Source organism: Schistocerca nitens, chromosome 1, assembly GCF_023898315.1.
Source record: "Schistocerca nitens isolate TAMUIC-IGC-003100 chromosome 1, iqSchNite1.1, whole genome shotgun sequence".
Lineage (NCBI taxonomy): Eukaryota > Metazoa > Arthropoda > Insecta > Orthoptera > Acrididae > Schistocerca > Schistocerca nitens.
In genome coordinates, this window is record NC_064614.1 from 1,132,228,611 (window position 1) to 1,132,245,340 (window position 16,730).

Consider the following 16,730-nt stretch of genomic DNA (forward strand, 5'->3'; position numbering starts at 1 on the left):
GTTTACAGCTTGAACATTTAGCTATTTTTCGACATATTCACAATTTCTGTTGATGCATTTTTGTAGATGCTGTGGCAGTTTTTGTATGCCCATGTCATACCAGCTCGCCGCCATGCTGTCTCCCGCTCCTTTGTTCGTCGTGAATTACGGTCCAACCAGCTGCAAACTCTCTACACCACTTATGAACATTCTTGCAACTCACCATACACTTCTGTCCATGGGCGATGGATTTCAATTGCCACAGTGCCCTTTGTGTTCAAAAACCGAACAATTGCGCACAATTCGCACTTGGCGGTAACATCCAATGGGAGCTCCATTCTCAGCGGCTGCCAAGCCAAGACTGAGTGCCTCAGCATGCCACACGCATATTTACACACAGCGTGTGAAGTACGCTTCATAACAGTGTGACCAACTGCCACACAAACAGAGTTCTGTACTTATAAAAAAATAGGGGACCTTACTTTTGGGATTAACCTCATAAGACAATGGCACCCTCTTCATATGTCAGGAATCCGAAGTAATTGTAAAAAATGTGTTTGCCATGTCACAACTCCTCCTTTCCACAAATGGAAAAGCAGAACAAGTAATATGAACATTTAAGACTCAGATGAAAATATGTATTTCAGATGTGTAACCGGAAGTGGCTCTTTACCATTTCCTCAGTTCTTATAGGTTTACCCCTGTTGGAGATAAAGAATCCGGCAGAGTTGCTGCACAGCCATCAGCCCAGGACTCTGCTATATGTGCTTTAACCGATGCCAGGACACCCGCTGACTTCGGCGCCACAATGCTTCTGGCCTGTCACAGCTGTTTGCGTTTGCCGTTTTGGCTGCTGACCGAAATGGGTGCCAGCGGTCATTGAGAGTCACTGTGGTCAATGTCTCTGCATTGTATGCACTGCTGAGGGGAGGGCATTGTGACACTTTAACCAGCTATGATTTCGCATGAGTGGCTGAGAAGCAGAAGCACCTCCGCTCCCCTCGCATCCTCCGTCTGCCTGGCTGTCTCCTACATCATGGTGCACCTTCACCTTCTCCATCACCACTGTCGACATCTTCACAACTCTCTCCTCTACTGTGGGTGTCCCCTTCAGCTCTTAGGGGCCAGGACGGGACCCTGGCATCTGCACTATCACAGCTGCTACCTCCGCCGCTGCCACCTCTATCACAACCTGTGCCACAGTTCAGCTGCCTTCACTGCAGCCTCCTTCACCAGGATTGGACTCAGACATGGTAATGGAAGCCATGCCAGCTTCTCCTATTCTAGCATAAGGTCTCTCACGGGGTGGCGGGCACTGCACCTATCTGTGCACCCTTCCAGCCCTATGCATCAGTAGCAGCACGTGACATGACTCAATAACCAACACCTACAGTGGAAGAAATGGATGGGAGCACAGTGCTCACTTCTTTACAAAGGATAAGGAGTACTGTAAAATCAAATTTGTTTGTGCACTGGTCCATAGTTAGCAAGTGAAGTTTGTGCTTGATTCTGCCACTAGAGGCCACAGAGCCTGCCAATATGATAGCAGTTGCATGTGCAACCTGCTGGCTGTGCCTGCTGTTACAACTAAAGACTACATAGGCCAGAGAGCAAGGCTCCACTGGTTGCTTGTGTGTTGTCTGTTGTATGTACTTTGTCTCTCAAGTGTTTATGTCTTTCATGTAATAAAGTTACACTGATCTTGGGTTAGAACAGTTACGTAACTTGCCCACTTGCTGCAGTTGACAGTAAACAAAAGGAAACACATGACAAATGCACACTAGACATTCAGTCAGGCATCTTCAGTTGAAGGCTTGTGTATTACGTACTCCAATGAAAAGAATGTGGAAATGTTATTCATCTGTGGAGAACATCAATTAACAGAACAGAAAATTAAATAAGAAGCTCAGGATTAGATTTTCAGCTCTTCTCATTACTGTTTTGACACTAAAATGTATCCTCATTTCTTTTAATCGAGCAACAGACTCTTTCTGTCGGTCCCAACTGATATTACAAATTGAAGACTAGCAAAGTTTTTCTAGTATATTTGGAAGTCTTGGCCGTTATGAAATAATTCTTACCTAAGAGTTACTGCAGCTTTGATACAATCTGAGGTGATCACCAGTGAGCACTTGCTGTGAATAACGAAGCTGCCACATCCAGCACTATTTGCCCTCTTCTTCTTTACCTGTAAAAATTCACAATCTTGATAAATAACTTATGAAGATAAACCTTAAAGAACAAAAGGAAGCCATTTCTTGGCATACAAACAGTCAAAAGCAATTTACAGTTCATGAGGTACTGAGTTATCATGGAAACATGATACCAGTATACAAATAAATTATGAGACCGGATTGTTGGTCAGTCGTTATCTTCAGGAAGCAAATGTGTAGTACTGCCAATAGACACATTTAAAAGTAAAAGTGACACACTTTCTATCTTTCAGAACTAATAGTTTCTACCTCAGAGTGGGATAGGCTGGGGAAGGTTAAAAAGGAAGGGCAGCAGATCACAGAGACCTCAGTGTGAGAGGGACCCAGCTGTAATGTGGACAAGGACAGACATAGATGATGCCCCCTCCTTCTCCTTTACTATATACTCTCATCAATGCTCAGTTAAATAAATACAATCTCTCCTCTATAAGATGCTGCTCGAGGAAACAGAAGACAAAAGAAACTTCACAGATGGATAAGCCCCTACCACTGAGATCATTGGCAACGATGTGGTACCTTAGACAAGGACTAGAATCAGAGTATGACTTGTGTTAGGAACAATACTGGTATTCATTTGCAATGATTTAATGCAATCCCATAAAAATAAACTCAGGATGACATGTGCCCTGCTCCTCCACATGGTTAGTTAGTTAAATAGGTAGTTTCAGGCACCATGGATCATTTTGCAAAATACATTGCAATGATGAAGAATGAATCATTTTACTTTCACATCACAAATTGATTTGTAGATGTGTCTACATGCTATACATTTGTAAGAAAATTTTTTTAAAAGATAAACAACCACACATGGGAGTAAGTAATTCCTACCCACCACCTTTTGCACATTACAACAATGGAAATTATTCCACAGAATAGAACAAGTTGTCAAGGAGAAACTTTAACAATTTGTTTTCAAATTTTACTCCGCTGTCTGTCACACATTTTATGTCACTGGGTAAGTTACAAAAAAGTTTAGTTGTAGCAGTGTGCACCCCTCTTCTGCTAAAGATAATCTTAATGTAGAGTAATGATTGCCATGTTGTATCTTTTTAAAACTGAGGGTGAGACCATGCACAGAAAACCAGTCGATGATACTTTTAAGGACATTGTTTGCCATTTCTTCTGTTTCTGTATGTATGCTTGGATTGATTACAATACTAGTGTCACATGCAAAAAGAACCAATTCTCTTGTTATGTTAAAGGCGGGAAATCATTTCATATATGAGGAGCAACAGTGTGGGAAATCCCATACACAATTTCTCCCCGTCAGAATTTTGCACCTGGACTGCACTGGTTGCATTACTAGGTACAATTTCCTGCATTCTTTTGGTTAGATATGACATTATCCATTGGTTGGTTAAACCATCAATACCATAAAACTTCATTTTACCTAGGAGAATACTGTGATGCACACAATCAAATGCCTTATATAGATCACAGAAAAAACAAACCAGTGCTATTTTATTCTTTAATGCCTGTAAAATTTTGTGAGTCAATATGTAAATGGCATTCTCAGTAGAGCAATATTTCTGAACTCCAAACTGTGATTTGCGGAAGAAATTATTGTTGCTAAGGTGAGGTACTATTCTAGAACACATCACGTTCTCCAAAATTTTGGAAAATGATGTCAGCACTGAAACAGGTTGGTAATTATTGACACCTCTTTACCACCTTTCTTAAATAGGGGTTTGACAATGTCATATTTCAGCCCCTCCAGAAAAATGCCTTGAATTACTGATGCATTACACATTTTAGTTAAGACCAGGCTTATTATAGGGGAACAAATCATTAGTACTGTATTAGAAATACCATTAAAACCAGATGAGCTTTTATCTTTGAGAGAATGTATAAGTTTCTTAATTTTAGAAGGATAAGTTAGCGATACATTCATATGACTGTATTTTATGAGATATACTTTTTCAACATACTGCTGTGATTTTTCTATTGACCTATTTATCCCTGTTCTTTCTACTATATGAGTCCAATATTTTTTAGCAACTTCATCACTTTGTTCTGTCACACATTTCATCATCATGTAGGAGCAAGCAGTGGAGAGGGAGTGGAGCAAAATGATAAGTGGTTTAAATTTTTGGAGACAAAAATGCGACTTGCAGGAAACAATTATCATTTGAATTGTGGAAACCATGCTTATTCTTAAACTCTGACAGATCATTCCATACGAACATCACAGGCAATTTCAATCCTCATTGGACAATGTTGATTGAAGTTACAGCTATATGAAGTTCAGTCGGATGAAATATTTCATTTTTGGCAAACAATATTCTAATATCTTCCCAACTATAGTCACTTTTGTCAAATACTCTCATCCCACACGATGAAGATGAGCAGGGTTCTTGTCAAAACATTATGAAACATTTAAATCAGCTACGAACTAAAATATCTGACTGTTTCCAGAGAGTACAATGTAAAAAGATATACACTGGATTTTTTCCCCTACATTGGAAACTTAACAGGTTGTGTCCAAAAATAACTTTCGCTGTAACAGACAGGAACTCTGGGATCCTTTCACCTAAATTTGTTTTTTATGCACACTGATCTTGAAATGATCATCATTACATGAAAGTATATAGTGATTCAGTAACATGGTGAAACACTATTCACATATTATTTTTACAAAATGTCTGCCCCATGGATACATTTTTAGATAATACTCTCTATCTTTATTTTTCTTCTGAAATATTTTTGTGTTTACATGATTATTTTGCAGTTTCAATCTGTCATCTCATATCTTTTCCCCTCTATTTTCATTTTTCCTTTCACCATTTCTTATAGTTCACAAGCAAATAAGCATTCTCTGCTTAGATAGTATCTTAGCCAAATCCCCTTTCTTCTATGGTATATGGCCATTTTCATCAATCCTGGTTAGCAGGCCTTGTTATTAACTCTTCTGTCTCACATATCTTTTCCATCATCCTCCTCGTCCTCATTCCAAAGAACTCTAATCTCATTTCATTTTCCTTTATCATCCATGTCTCCGCTCCATATTAAACTTCAGCACAGGTTCGGTTGCACACATCTTTCTGTTAAACACATGATTCCCAGCTGCAAGTCTAGTTTTCCTTTCTTGACTGTGTGTCATGTTCTTGTTGACTAGGATATGTTGGTATTTGTTTTATTTGCTTAATTTTCTCCTGGACATTATTGTATTTAACTACCTTTGCTTTGTCACAAAGATAATATTCTGTGTTTTCTTATTATTAATTTTCATTCCAGCTATCATGGTGTTCATTACCCTACATTCAGCTAAAAGCACCATAGTGTCATCAAACTTAATGCATTAAAACCTTTTACCAATGACAGATACTCTTATTTCCATAAAAACATTTTTACAGCCTCCTTTGCTTATATTAACCAGAGTTTGAAATAAATAACACACGTCTGATTCCTCACCCCAGCAGGCTTTCATTTGTCCTCATATCTCCTATCTTTACCTTCACTTTTTGCTCCATTTTCTTCATCAATCTTCTTTCCTTCCAAATCAGGTCATCTCTCAAAATCAATAAGATCTTATCCCACTATATCCTAAAAATTCATTTTTAAGTAAACTGTTGCTTCTTATTCCTTATTATCTATTACGTAACTCGAACATTCTTTCTATGTTCTGTATGTTTGAAACTCAGAAGTTTATACCATATGCAGTAATCGCGAAAACATATGCATAATAAGTTACTACGAGGCAATTACTATTAACCGACTGATACAAGTACCCTTAGAGTATGCAGATGGAATTCTTTTTGCCGTCATTATTATATGTTTGCTCCATTTCAGGTGTTTGTCTATAGTCACTCATCAAAAATCTGCATTAGTTTTACATCTTAACAAGTCAATGTTTAAATATAATACAGTTATTATTTTTGTTTGTATAGAAATTCATACTGTTGGTCTTCGTTATGTTAATAGTCACTCTATTCTCCTCTGACCACGTGTTTACATCTTTTAGTATGTCATCGGTTGCACTCAGCAGTAACTCTGGAGTCTTACCCATGATTATTATATTGTTGTTTTCAGTTAACAGAATTTTATCTCCCATCATGATACTTTCTGGGAAGTCATTAATATACCTGTAGATGAAAAATAGAATTGGTCCAATACAACCCCTTGTGGACTCCTATTTTGATATGTTAAATATCATCTGACAGGAGATTTCTATGACTGGAACCATCTCTTTGCTACTCGGCTAATGTCTCCAGTTTATGGTCTACTGTACTGAACACCATGGACAAATCTTTAAAAAAAAGTCCTGTTAGACAGTCACCACTACCCAGGACCTCAGCTATACTGCTATTGCTGCTTCTGTATTACTGCCCTGTCTGTGTTCACACTGTGATTTCATTAGCAAGTTATATTTTTAAGGAATTCCATAAGTCCACCTTTCTTTTTACGATCTCTGAAAATGAAGATAACAGAGATATTGGCCTATAGTTTTCTGTTTCAGTATCATTTTGTTTGTGTACTCATAAAACTCTGGTTAGCTTTTAGTATTCAGTACAGGTACCTATGCGGAATGATTCTTTTATATCATCTGGTAAGGCTTCTTTTTACTATCTATGCGTTCCTTGAGAATACATACGGAATTTTTTGATCTGCACACAACATTTCTGACTTCCTGCTCTGCTGCAGGTAACACGGCACTGAGTCTGCTGTGAAGCTTCTAGAATGCAATGTCCATGATTCTACAAAGCTTTGTAATACTCTTTTTCCAATGCTGCTGAAGTAATTATTATGATATTGCTCAGTTTCCTCATGTAACAAATTAACATTTCTCTATCTGTTATTTGGAATTTATGTTTAAAGCAAGTTGCCAGTCTTTTCACCACTTTCAAACTGTATCAAGCTCTGATTGAATACTTGTGATTTTATCAAGCAGTAATTCATTATACACAGCTGCATCATATGCAAGAAATCTGAGGTTACTATTATTATTATTATTATTTGGCATGTCATTAAGATCCAATGCAAACAGTAAGAGACCCGACACACTTCCCTGGGGTATGACTGCAATTATTTCTACATCTGTTGGTGACTCTCCATCTCAGATCAGTACTGAGGTAATTCCCCCCCCCCCTTCCTCTCCCACAGGCAGAACTACCAAAGAGAAGCTGCCCCATTTCTGTAGAACTATAATTTTGAAAGTAGGTTTAATAAATGCAAAGCACTACTGAAAAATATCAATTGAATGAAAAACTTTGCACACAACACATTAAATGTGTCAATGTATGAGAGTAATCCAGTAAGTAAGTTTCCCTGTTTTTTATAGGGCAAGCTGAACTGATAAGTGTTGACAATGCTCATACCAGTATATTATGCTTACCACACAATCTTCCCAGTACACTGCCAGTTAGCGTGGAGTGACCACTAAAAAGTTTGCCCAGTTGTGGGCTGCCCTCTTATTTTCGCACAGCAAGACAACTGAACACTGTCAATACACGTCGGGAGTTAACCTGAGTCTATAGAACAGGCTGTAAGAACATTCAAGTGGGGATGAGGCCGAGCCCATCATTTGACTCCGAGACAAAACGCCAGAGTATACGGAAGAAATCTGGCGAGAAAAAAAAAAAAAAAAAAAAAAAAAAAAAAAAAAAAAAAAAAAAAAGGGGGGGGGGGCAAGGTTCATACATTTGGCAGGAACTATTACCCATTCACTATCTGCATCAAAACACCACAATGAACGAAGAGGGGTACTGTAATGTCCTGCAAGCTGCCATCAAAATAAATTGTCCCAGACTTTTGTCTCGCTCAGTTGCCTCGTTTATGACAATGCTTGGCCTCTTGCAGCTCGAATGACCCAGGGGAAAATTCAACTGGGAAAGTTCCTGCATCCTCCATACCCACTGAATCTTGCTCCGAGTGATTTTCACATCCACTAACACCAAGGGCATCTTCTTGGAGGTAAGTACTTCAACACCGATGAAGCCACATCAACAGTGAACAGCTGGTTACGCGCACATGGCCCGACCTAGTACAATACTGGTTTGGAAAAATATGTGTCGTGTTACCAAACATGCTTGGAAAAACATGGTGACTATGTAGAAAACTAATGGAAGAACTGTACAATGTCAATAAAACTATTTCAACATGATAAATTATGTGTAGTGTTTTTATAAGGGAAATTTAATTATTAGATGCCCCTTGTAGTAAACTGTATAAACTTTCTACAAATGGAGGCTACTGTACATTAGTACAATGTATAATAAACGACAGATTCTGTTGTTCCCCATAAATTATTAAATGTGCGTAAGCACAACGACTAACAATTCGACTGTAATGTTAACAAACAGTCGTCACAGAAGGCTTATTCTTCAATTCTTGGTTATTTACATACCAGATCGCACCAACCAAAACTTGGGAGCCACAGAAGAAGTGACAGGAGTGGCAAATGTATTACACATCGGTTCCACTTCCTTTGCTTACGTCTTCCACTATCGCATCTCCCTCCAGTCTTCAGTCAGCAAAAAAATGGGAGGCTTTCGGCCAAATAGCATATTTGCTACAGCAACTGCTTACCCATCTTAATGATACTACAACGTCGTAGCGAAGTAGCAGAAAGAATTCCCCCGTTGAATTATAGCGTGTGCTGCACAGGCGGCAACTGTTTGTACCGGGCGCATTGTTGCCACATAAGCCACGTTAGCGATAGACGTCTGTTCGCTAGTAGTCATTCCTTTATGATGTTGTTTGAATGAAGTGACACCTTGACAATAGCTTGGGTCACCGTCACGGGCTGATCAACATAATCTTTCTAGTAGGAAGGAGATAGGGGCACGATGATCACGAAAGGTCATGTTAGTTTTTGCGCCCTGCGTGCTTCGTTGAGGCCTATCTCGCCAACCTCTCGGTATGTCCCAGCTCCATCTATAACATGCCGTATCCTCCATACCCAAATCAGTCAAACTTCGTTCGATGCCCAACATGCCATTAATGTGCGCTGGTATGCTACTGAGTCAAATGCTTTTTGGAAGCACAGTCTTATCCTCCACAAATGAATATCAAAGGTTGCAGATGAGTATGAAAGCAAGTGGGTCGCGATATGTCGTGAATAATGGCACAGTTTGACGCTCGTATCGGCGGAAATGTACACGATAAACTTGCCGTCTCAGTCACACCGCAAGTGTTGGTCGAATTTAGCGCCCGTACGTAGAATGCGTGCGTTGGCGCTGGACCTGTTAGCAGGGCGTTTGTCACAACACAACGTGTTGTTCACGAACTTGTTTATATTTTAGCAAGTCGAAGTCAACTCATACAACCAATTAGTCACATGTTAGCATTTGTGGAGTTCTTAATTCCGCCTGCAGTGCTGACGAGATGGCAAGCTACGCTAACACTCGAGGCGCCAACCGCCACATCAGTGTTTACAAACACGCTGATAACCATAACTGAGCTAAGCACGATGCATCAAAAGCAGAGGCGTAGCTACCACCGAATCAATGATATAGGGGCCCCGGGATACAGGAGCCCAGACATATGTTACCACAAACTTGTAAAATGTTTTCCACACTCTCCCTCAGGGTGAACGCTTAAGTCTTAGGCTCTACCCTAAACCGGGCGCCCAAATGTTGGCAACACCGATCGTCTCAGATTTCATGCGGCGCTCGTCAGCAGACAAAATTGATTACAGTATGCCTCCTTTTCAGTTGAATGAGAACATTTTATACGCATTTATTGCAATCCGTGCACGCGGTTCATGAAGTTCAGACGTTGCAAATCTAGTGATTCTTACTTTCGCTTGTGCCTGTTTCCTGCAGTTTGGCAGGTTCAGCACGGTTAATCGGATTTGGCAATGTTAGTGGAAGGGGTGGCCGGATGCCCTTCCTGCCGCCACCCCGTACCCCCCAGGACGGAATTAGTATACCCCATCTGTCTGCGACTGGTATAATCCATGTAGTGCGAAAGTGTTCAAATGTCTGCGAGCCGTGTAACTGAGGCGGGATGTGAGGACCAGCCCGGTATTCACCTAGGGGGATGTGGAAAACCGCCTAAAAACCACATCCAGGGTGGCCGGCACACCGACCGTCGTCGTTAATCCGCCGCGCGGATTCGAACCTGGGCCGGCGCGCCTACCCGAGTCCAGGAAGTAGTGCATTAGCGCTCTCGGCTAATCTAGTGATTATTTATTCGTTAATAAGTTTAACTGTGAAAGAAAGAGAGATAATCCCAATGGAGTTAATGAAAAGAAGAAAGAAGGAGGAAGTTATAAAGAAATTGCCCAAAAGTCTTCATTTTTTCAACAGTCAGATTCTGTGAGTGATTTACTTTGTAATGGCACTAAAAACTTATCTACCTCCACGGAAAAAAAGTACTTCTTGTTTATAATTTAGGTCCCGTTATCTAGTGTTCTACGCTGCGTAACGTAGAACTCGTAAGTATCATTACACTTCGCCGGGGAAATGTACAACATAAATAATTTTATTTGAATTATGGTAACAAACCGTGGGGTTTGATGAAGGGTGCGCATGCGATGCATGTCAAGTGAGAGTAGCAGCGTGTGAAAAGTTGCATCTAGGTGTATCGTCTAGGCGAATAAATTGCACGAGGTAAATACATCCGAGCAGTGCGTTCGCTAGATTTTACACAAGCAGTACGTACCTTTACAAGCAAATACATTCCTTAATTTTATATTCACAAGTTTTCCCACATCAGGTGTACGTATATGAATGTTTAAATTTACGCGCTTCATGAAGAGTATATTAATTAAATTAAGTTTTTTATAGTACAAAAGTAACAAGATAGTGATACAATTAATTTGTTTACAGTGATGAGCTTATATCAGGAAGATATCCCCCCCCCCCCAACACATTTGGCGTGGAAACGACAATGAAAAATAAAATCAGTCAAAGTAAATTTCATTAAGTACACATTTAATAAAATAAAATTTGAATCAGTAAAGTACGGCATTACTGTTAACGTCGTTAGCGCGAAATCGCTCAAGACGATCTCATGATTAACGTGCAACAAATTTGGTCCAGGCAGGAATACATTACTTCCGATTGCAAAATTTATCGGTTAACACGAATTTCGGTTAAGACGAACTCTTTTTCACTCCAAAGCGTAATTTAAATTTCATTTTAACACAAACTTTCAACGTTATAGTATTTTTTCCTAAATGAATCAAGAAATGTAACTACAGAGCTAACTAACTCGTTTCTAACGTATTGAAGGTCGGGAGCCGCAATTATCAGCGTGTATGGTACATTTAACCAAAGGTTATAAAAGTATGTTTTATAGATATTTGCGCTTTGTCACGCGTAATGAAAACAAAATAAGAGCTGATACCTTCAATAGCAAAAAAATAGTTACCTGGGAGAACTGGCCCAATGGAAAATTCGAATTTTTCTAGTAAGATTGATGAATTTATAGATTATAGGTTAGACTAAAACGTCTGAATCCGCGATATAAATTCCAGGATGGTATGTTCGATGAGTTGACTTTGCTGGTTACATATTCCCCAAGACCATTAATTTCGTCTTAAAGCTGCTACAAACATTTATTTCTAATTTTGATGCGCCTTGGAAAACATCATAGATCAATATGCTTGCATAGTATTTATTACGACGTTCATTTGCCACGAATGAAGAGTATGAACTCCCTTCGGGCATGGGTGTGTGTCCTGTCGTTAGCGAAAGTTAGTTTAAGTTATTTTGTTTTCTTAGATTAAGTATTCATATATTTGAAGGTGTAGTGCAGCCGTGTCCGGTAACTGCAATTTATTTAAGTTTCTCTAATGGATAGATACGTTATTTTAATATTATTTGAATATGGAAATATTTTAAATTCTTTTGAACATTTTATCTGCCTTTATTGTATTAGCTGTGATGTGGAGAATTGTTGTGTAAATCGTAGACATAAAAGCGCAGAGAGCGATATCGATAAAGTAACAACTGTCAAGCAGTAATACGCAGTGAGGAAAAGTCGGTGTGTGTGTGTGTGTGTATTTATGTGTGTGTGTGTGTGTGTGTGTGTGAGAGAGAGAGAGAGAGAGAGAGAGAGAGGGAGAGAGAGTGGTGGGACGCCGACGATTGAGATTTCAGTCGCAGTGTGTAATGAAAGTTGAAGAGATCATTACGAACAGAAAGATCGTATGGTTTGACTCTTACTAAATGGACTGCCATTGACAATGCTTTCGCGAGTAGACATTACAGTTATTTGCTACTGAATGAGAGAAATTGTTTTTCATTTAATTGCATCGCGGGAGCCAAGGTTTCATAAAACTGCGTATTGTATTTGTCTTTTTAATGAACTGCCGAGTGTTTAAAACTGTAACTGTCATGATGAAGATAATTAAAACTGTGGATCAAGTGCAAGAACGGTTTTACTGACTGATTTCGCGATCGCGGTAGCCATACGCAAACGCGACTAGCAGTTATATCGCGGTGGGAAATTGTCACGAACAGTGTATAAAGTTCTGAAACGGGAACTACGTGTTTATCGAGTAATAAACGTGTACATGCTAAGCCTTGATTATCACCAACGATTACGTCTTCAGCCAGTTGCCTGTTAAACACCATTGCAGATGACTGTGCAGCATACCGAGAAGAAACTTCATCAGCATACTTCACTGTCGAACTAAGACGAATGGAGATGCCATAGTAACTTTACCTGCAACACACAACCCGTCATCTCAACACGCTGCCACGCCTCTCCCTTAACCGTTGGCTACGTAAATAACACAACTATTAATTTTCTATGTAGCTTTGTTAACCCACCGTTAATCATTATATTCCTCGTTTACATAAACTATCTCTCTTTCAAATTAATACTGTTGCAGTTACATGTATTTTGTATGTCTTTACAGGATATGTGTTGCAAATGTGAGTGCACTGTTATTTTCAAAATGAGTTTGGTGCGCTCGCGCGCGTAAATCGCGACGTCCGACATTAGTTTCTGGGCGCGGACCAATAGAATTAAAGCTGCTTGTTTGCTATTGGTGTAACCTTCGCGGCGAGGGTAAATTGAATGTGACACATGTCAAACCACGCAGCCTATGTTTACATCGTACTTAAAGTCATGCTACAACACTTTGACGGACAATAACTTGGTTGTTGACGATCACATGGATAAGTGAACGGATGTATACGGGATTAGTAACAGAATTGTATTTCATTTACATAATTTAGTGACACATTCTCCACATCCACACAGTTCGGAAATAAAACTAGCTCTGGGGCGAAATAATCAGACATCAAATCAGTTATGTTATTTCTAACAAAACCTCGTGCAAATACATGGTCTAGAATTTCGCAAAGTACGCCCTGGGAGCCGTTTTCTCCACAACGTGGGAAACAACTGTTTCAAAACTTGTACAATCTGTTAACGGTGAACTTGAGCTGCGACAAAGTCCTTGGCGGGTTAATGTATAGTGCGGCATTATGGGAGGAAGAATAATTGGCCCCCATTTAATCGATGGCAATCTAAATGGTGCAATCTATGCTGATTTCCTACGTATTGTTCTACCGATGTTACAACAAGATGTTTCACTGCATGACAGAATGGCGATGTACTTCCAACATGGTGGATGTCCGCCACATAGCTCGCGTGCGGTTGAAGCGGCATTGAATGGCATATCGCATGACAGGTGGATTGGTCGTCGAAGCACCATACCATGGCCCGCACGTTCACCGGATCTGACGTTCCCGGATTTCTTTCTGTGGGGAGAGTTGAAGCATATTTGCTATCGTGATCCACCGACAATGCCTGACAGCATGCGTCAGCGCATTGTCAATGCATGTGCGAACATTACGGAAGGCGAACTACTCGCTGTTGAGAGGAATATCGTTACACGTATTGCCAAATGCATTGAGGTTGACGGACATCATTTTGAGCATTAATTATTGCATTAATGTGATATTTACAGGTAATCACGCTGTAACAGCATGCGTTCTCAGAAATGATAAGTTCGCAAAGGTACATGTATCACATTGGAACAACCGATATAAAATGTTCAAATGTACCTTTGTTCTGTATTTTAATTTAAAAAACCTACCTGTTACCAACTGTTCGTCTGAAATTGTGAACCATGTTTGTGACTATTACAGCGCCATCTGTCACAAAGCGAAAAAAGTGGTCCAACTAAAACATTCATATTTCTTTACGTACTACACGAATATGTAATAAAAATGGGGGTTCCTATTTAAAAAAAAAACAGTTGATATCCGTCTGACCTATGGCAGCGCCATCTAGCGGGCCAATCATAGCGCCATCTGGTTTCCCCCTTCAAGCTAGACAAGTTTCGTTATTTGTAGTTTTTTCGTTTGACGCTTATTTCGTGAGATTTTTGGCCCGGTCACGATCAATGGACCACCCAGTACATCGCGCAATGATCACGATGAAAAAATACAGAAATTCGAGCTAATGCAGAGGCTTGCCGACAATCATTCTTCCCACGCCCCATTCGCGAGTGGAACAAGGAAGAGGGGCACCAGTCAAGTAGCTTTGGCCACACAGCGTCAGGTGGCTTGCGAAGTATTGATGTAGATCGTGTAGCTGTGGAGAAATGTTCACAGTTAATATTTGTTTACAGAGATTGTGGCGGAAGTTTATCGCTCACTTGTATTTTTCCTGGATTCTGCGCGAGACATTTATGTATTTACGCTAGTTTCCACTAGGGGGGTAACAGGGGGTCTTTCTCTCTTCTGGAATCCGGATACAGACCTTTTATTCATTACAGAATTCTCACCCATTGTGAGGTTACAAGGGATACTGTAATAGTATAACTAATTTGCTGGATGTGGTAATCTTTACTGTGGAAGAACAGTTGGGGTGTAGCAAGCACAAGTCAATATATTTATGGATTCACCTTCTTGATAAAGAGAGGCGGCAGCATATAACAGTTTCACATTGAATTACTTAGCTCCATAATTGCCTATGTCTCAGTGCTTAACTTGGTACATATGTTCATAATGTAAGGTGTGCTTGTCTTGCTAATCATTGGATTTACTGGGTATCTGATCACTGAAGTAGGAGTACTCCATAAACATAAGAGCTCTTCAAAATAGTTCAAAATTCAAATTTAAAGCATTGTAGCAGGGATAATATTTTTGACATTAAAGAACATGTTTTATATAAAAATTAAGTTGTAAGGATGTTTGAGAACCTCTGCATAATAAGTTATTGCCTTTTATTGTGAAGGTACTGGTCAGTTTTCGATCTATGTAGAGCAAAATGAGTATTTCGTATGCCACACCTGTTAGGCAAAGACGTGATTAAACAAAAGAAGAGGGGTGAAACTGCCAAAAAGTGGAGTGCCCTTAAATATGTAAATAATCTGATGATTGTCTACAAAATAATATAAGGTATTTGTTTTTTCGTATTTTAATATTGTAACATTGTAAATGCATGATGGCCATGTTTAGAAATAATGTATTTGACTAATGTAGTGTCACGTGACCGGACACAGGACAGAGGATAGGAGACAAAGGTCGTGGTCTTTTGATCGTGGTGCGTCGGTGCGGTAAGGTCGGTGCGGCTAAGAGCCGCCGACATAGTATCACGTGGTCATCAGTTAGTTTTGTGGATGTGGTTTAGTAAAATAAAAACGTTTTCATTCTAAACTGTTGTCGGTGTATATCATTTGTGAAAGATCGTGATTTAGACAAATACTTGAATTCATTCACTGCTGTACTTATGCTGGCTATTTACTCAACATAGGGCGCGAATGCAACTGTGCACAATCGAACTCCTTTTGCAGACGAGTCATGATAAAAGGTTGTATACAAGCCCGAGTGAAGTCGCACCATTTCTAACACCGAGCATCAGCCGACCTACAGAACTGAAGGTTTGACACTGCCAAGCCCAATGGAAAATGCTGTGACTTCTGCAATTGCTATATATCTATGATGTTTTCGGTTGTTACGCTTTTCACAGGAAATTATGCCGACTCCTAGCTCCGGCGGCGATTTCGTCGCTCTTCTGCAAACTTTACATACCTGTATCACATTTAGTAGCGAAAACTGACACGTGGGAAGTGTGCGATGTAAAAGGTGGGAGGGTGTATCGAAGATATTATGTACAGGGGTTAGAGTTGACTGGCCACGTTGGAAACGGGGGACGTTAGCAGCACCAGCTCGAAACATTTTTCCACACAGACGACGAAACGTACAGAGACATATTTGATGACTCCTAACAAGAAAATAAAACTACCGTGAGACGAAATAATAACAGCAGGTATTCTTTCTACGAAATAATTGCTAATATACGCAGCGGAGAAGAGGATGAAAGCGGACTCTTTCTCCTACGTATAGTAAATTGTGAGCTTGAACCGACCCGATTTGGAAAAATGAATGTATCGATCTTACGTGTATTTTGAAGCTTTGTGAACAAAGAGCAAAACAACCTCTTGTGAAGCTTTTATTGTTCTTGAACAAAAAAGAACTAGACGGATTACATCAGAACCTTACGGTTGCGCTCAGATGTAAGTGTGAAGGGCGGTAACTTATTCTTCAGCGTAAAGGTCGTTTTGTGTTTTCAGGAAAAAATTTAAAATTGTCTCGGGACTAGTTCTTTGCAAGGAAGACATTTGCTACA

At 39.8% G+C, this 16,730-nt stretch overlaps 1 protein-coding gene across 4 annotated transcripts in view; it reads right to left on the reverse strand.

Moving 5' to 3' along the window:
* Positions 1-16,730, reverse strand: part of LOC126199429 (organic cation transporter protein-like) — a 194,107-nt gene that overhangs the window by 38,486 nt on the left and 138,891 nt on the right. For all 4 annotated transcript variants that reach the window (XM_049936357.1, XM_049936365.1, XM_049936373.1 and 1 more), the window contains one exon: positions 2,061-2,167. The gene's annotated coding sequence lies outside the window, so the exon portion shown is untranslated. The remainder of the gene's footprint in view (positions 1-2,060; positions 2,168-16,730) is intronic.